General features: G+C 39.1%; 1 pseudogene; it reads left to right on the top strand.

Annotated features, from left to right (window-relative positions):
• Positions 1–3417: 3417 nt before the first annotated feature.
• LOC113627141 (teratocarcinoma-derived growth factor 1-like) lies at positions 3418–3957 on the top strand (annotated as a pseudogene).
• The last annotated feature ends 1316 nt before the right edge of the window (positions 3958–5273 follow it).

Consider the following 5273-nt stretch of genomic DNA (forward strand, 5'->3'; position numbering starts at 1 on the left):
GAAAAAAATATTGCAGCTAAGATATAGTGAAATATATCACTTAGCTTCTCTGTGCCTCAGTTTCATTTCTCTTAAATAGGAATAATATTCCTCTTAGAATTATTATGACTAAATGCACTAATGCATGTAGAGTACTTAGAAGAGCATGTAGCATGTAATAAGTTCTCAATAAATATCATCATTAGTATATTTAAAACATTGTGATAGGTGCCATGAATTATACAAAGATGGGTAAAAGACAAAGCATCCTGGTCATCTTAGTAAGTGACAGCTTTAAGTCAGTTATTTTGACCTAAAGCCCAGTATTCTTCTATCAAAACTTCCTTGATAATCCAAAATAACTGGAAAGAAGATCACTCTACCTTAGTGCAAAAGCACTTTTAACACTTTTTAGAATAAATGGTGTTATTAGTTTTAATTATGTACAGTAACACAATGTAATAATTAAAATGCATTGTCAGAATGCACTAAGAATTGATAAAAAGATAAGAAATTAAAATTATCTTGAATGTAAAAATGGTAGTTATTTATAAATAAATAGATTCTTCAAAAGATTAGATAGAAAAGAGATTAGAACACTGATCTTCATTGAGCATCCAGTATGTGAGAGGCACTTCAAGACTGAGTACTCACAAACTGTCTAACAGGGAGAAACGGCTATCCCGGTTGTACACATGAGGAATCTACCTCTGAAGGGCAGAGCAGAGACTCAAACCCAAACCTTCCACAGACAGCAGCGGGGGGCACAGGGAACAACCATGACTTTTCTGTATCACACTGCCTCTGGAATGCTTTAAAAAAAAATCCCCTAACATGGCTTAAATAACACATACCCACTTATAAGGAGATTTATGTTTATGTGTGAGTTTGTTCTTAGACTCCTTTTGGGGGTTTCTGTTTGTTTCTTTGTTTTTGCAAATGGCACAAAGATGCAGTCTGAGAATTATCACAAGTGTCTTTTTTCAAAAAATAAGACTTCTTTAAAGCCTTGCTGCTGAGTATGATCTACAGACCAACAGCAGCAGTCTCACCTGGAAGCTTGTTAGAAATGCAGAGCATTAGGCACCTAGACAAGGACTGTTCTAAAATTGCTAGCCAAGGAAACTAGAAAGAGAAGAATAAAACTGAGCATTTTCAAAGACAGAAAAATTCTGGTGGAAAACAATCTAAAGTATCTTTCTCATGATGGTTTCCTCTGTTTCACTCCAATACCTTTCACCCTTCCCTCCACCACTCCGAACAGACTTACCAGCTGTGAAAGGGAGAAAAATTGTGAAAAGTATCCCAAAAGCTGAAGACATATTCTGAAGGGAGTTCCCGCCTTCTTCTTTTTTTTTTTTTTTTCCTCCTATCCCTACCTCTCTGTTTTCTTTCCACCATACCATATACCTAGCTGTGGTCTTTTTCTTCTCCTGATCTCTCCCATAAGCACTGATGAGAAATCCCCTACTGTCTTACTCCACTGTATTTCTGGCTAGTGAGCAATTTAAGAAGAAGCATTTCCTATTTGGAGAGTTGAGGTGATAATGACTGAACTTCCTGGTTTGTGCTTTTATACATTTATTTCTCTCCAATGAAGCATATATATTTGACCCACTATTCAGATCCAATGGTAATCACTTGAGTTATAGCCCAGACAATGTTAAAATGATTCTTGGAGCTTCCCTGGTGTCACATTGGTTAAGAATCCGCCTGCCAATGCAGGAGACAGGGTTTGAGCCCTGGTCCAGGAAGTTCCCACATGCCGTGGAGCAAGTAAGCCTGTGCACCACAAATACTGAGCCCGTGAGCCACAACTACTGAGCCCGTGTGCCACAACTACAGAAGCCCACGTGCCTAGAGCCCGTGCTCCCAACAAGAGAAGCCACCACAACGAGAAGCCTGCGCACCACAACAAAGAGTAGCTGCAACCAGAGAAAAGCCCGCATGCAGCAACAAAGACCCAACACAGCCAAAAATAAAATAAATAAAATAGATAAATTTATTTTAAAAAATGATTCTTATGAGGCATGTATCAGTATATTCATTTTTATAAATAAAGAAGTAGAAAAGTTAAGTAACTTATCCTAACTTGATTAATGACAGAGCTATAGAACAGGATAGAAACCGTGATCTTTTCCTGGATAATTCTTCTTCCCTTGCATTGTATTGTGTGTGTGTGAGTGTGTGCATGTGTCTGTGTGTGTCTATGTATATTTGGTAATTTGTTGTGTGGTTTATGAGAGATGACAAACATGATCTCTTCCTCTAGAAGTATGCACTTTAATACAAAAAACACTGAGGCAGAGAGTATTTAAAAGTAAAACACTCCAAAACGCCATAATACAAATAGTTCTCCACTCATATGACCCCCTTCCAAGTAGAAAGCTTAGGCTGGGGCTAGAGGTCAGTCTGCATTCAGGAATTAAAGCCCACCTGGGGGAATTTTACTTTGATCCATCCAAGAAATCCTATGCGCAAACCCTGGACTTCTGTCTTCCACAGGTAAGGAGGGGACCAGGTCCATGATAATGCTGCATGTGGCATTTCTGAGGCACCTGCAACCTGGCTCCAGCGCAGCTGCCCCCTTGCTGTTTCTGAACATGGCCCTAGTGGAATGTCATCCCTGCCACAAACTAACAGAGGACACCACTGCCCACTGCACAAGCTCAGACCTGTTGTGGGAGAGGCCAGGTCCTCCTTGCCTCCACCCGACCTGCCTAAACATTCACCCTTACACTTTCACACCCTGCTGATGATGTTACCCACTTCTACTTCATAATTTCCACTTTATTTCTTTTTTCTTCTTTATTCTGTTTATTTCTGGCTAAGGCATTTTAGGATATGCTGTCTTCTACCACAAAATAGAGGGTGGCGGGGTAGGGTAATCAATCTACAGATTCAATGCAATGTTAACCTGGGTTTTCTGTGTGGAAGGAGACAGTGAAGACTGAGGGGCTGGACTGGTGGGCAGAAGTTTCTGCTTATAAATTCTCCTTACATCTTCTTGAACAGATGATAATCCTTCCCTTTGGGTTTGTTCTATTAACAAATGTTTAACATAGGTTTCAGTTTGATTATCCAAAGGAATGATTAATGAAAGCTTCTTGTGAAAAACATCAGGATCAGCTTCTTGTCACCAGATAGATAATTCCTCTACACATTTGAAGATGAAAGTTGGGATTCTTTTAATTGGTGAATTTTATTACTGTCAATATCTTGGTTACTGTCAATATAGTATAATTTAGCAGAATGTTATCATTGAGGTAAACTGAGAATGGTGCACAGGGATCTCTTGTGTTATTTCTTACACTTACATGTGAATCTATAATTATTTAATTATTTCAATGAAAAAAATTGAAAGTCAGGTGTGGCTGAGGGAGGAGAATCTCCCTGAAGGTTATAGTCAAAGCGTTTGTTAGGACTGACCTGTGAGACATGGACTGAAGAAAGATGGAGTGCTTCTCTTCCAGTGTGATTTTGATCATGGCTTTTTCCAGAGCATTTGAACTAGTTGCTCGATTGGGCCACCATGAACTTGCCCATCCATCACAGGGAGACCTGGCCTTTGGAGATGATGGCCTGCAGTCCTGGGAGGAGCCTGCAATTCATCATCAACCTTCCCAGTTTGTACCATCCATGGGAATCCAGGACAGTAAGGAGCTAAATAGCTCCTGTCTGTATGGGGAAACCTGCATCCTGGGGTCCCTTTTGCCTGCCCTCCCTCTTTCTATGGACGGAACTGTGAGCATGACTTGCACAAAGAGAACTGTGGACCTGTGCCCCATCACACCTGGTGGCCCAGGAAGTGTTCCATGTGTAAGTGCTGGCATGGCCAGCTTTGCTGTCTTCCTCAGTCATTCCTACCTGGTTGTAATGGATAACCACCTCACAGCTTCTGGGACTCCAGAATTAACACTGTCTGCATGTGCTCTTATGCTACCTGTCATCTGCCTTGCTATACAAAGTTATAATTAACCCATGTTTGCATGCAACATTTGTCATACAAATTTCATGACCTGTAAAGGCTGTCCTCCAATGTGCCACCTGAGAGATGATGATTTGTTAGTTGCCTTGAAATAGTGAATAGATTTCCCTAACACAGTGAAATAGTGAATAGATGGTCCCTAACATTCCTTAAAGTACCAACTACTTTCCTCTGCCCTGCCCTCTCCAAAAAACTACTTAAAAAAAAAAAAGTAACCCATATCTTGTGCCCAAGTCCTATGTTTCTTGATACATGTAACTCTAGCAAGGGCTTATTAATAGTTTCCTTTAAACAATTGAATTCTATCTTCAGATTATTAAAGGTTACTCTCAGTGTGGAACTGAGTATAAAGCACTGAATAGAGTTGATCAAAATCAATTAAGATAATATCTTGAAAAGGAAAGGAAAGGAAGTATCTGTAAAGGGAGCAAAGGAGAAGAGAGGGGCAGATATCGGAGGTGAGAGACAGGATGCTGGAGAAACGGAAGTGTGCGTGTGTCCCTAGGAGACTAGATATTAAAGTGGGAACAAATGAGAAAGAGTTGAGAAAATAAAATGTATTACTTGGTTGATCGGATGGGTATAGAGAAGCAAGTTAAAAAGCTAAGTTGAAGGACAAGTTTCTATCATCTGTAGGAAGCTGTATAAGACAAGGGCACCGGTTTTCTCAAGGATTTGAAAAGAGAATAAAGTCTCCTTGAAAAAAAAATTCTATGTAAAGTCCCCCAATGTATTAAGAGTGCTTAATACATTATGATTTCTCCATACTATGCAATTATTTTAACGGTGGTAAAAGATAAAATGTTCACAATATATTTAATTGTAAACGAGGTGATAAAACTATACATTGTAAAGCCCATTTTAAAAATATGTATCTGGTGTGTATCTGGTGTGTCTAGTAAAAGTGGGAAGTACGCTGAAAAAAAAAATTGAAACTGGGGTCTATATCTCGAATCTTGATGTTAGTAAATCTAGGATAATAGAAAGGAAGTTGGTTGCAAACTTACAGACCTTACTGGCCTAATTTCAGAAGCTGTAACACATGGATGGAATAAAATAATTTGAGGTGTTGTTATATACATGATCCATCCATAAGGGATACCTCTAATGAATTAGGATATTCTGTAGTTCATCACTACACCTAAGTTTTAGGGGAATTCACACCCTTTCAAAATTGTTCTTTAGTATCTCTGACAGAGATTTAATATAGTATTTGGGAGTTGGTGGTTGTCATTTCTGACATCAGTCATAGGAAGTTTTTTAAAAGCAAACCCATCACCTCACATAGTACCTTTCTTTGTATACT

Source organism: Aethalodelphis obliquidens, unplaced genomic scaffold, assembly GCF_003676395.1.
Source record: "Aethalodelphis obliquidens isolate GAN/ISIS:26980383/991018 unplaced genomic scaffold, ASM367639v1 scaffold1, whole genome shotgun sequence".
Classification (NCBI taxonomy): Eukaryota; Metazoa; Chordata; class Mammalia; order Artiodactyla; family Delphinidae; genus Aethalodelphis; species Aethalodelphis obliquidens.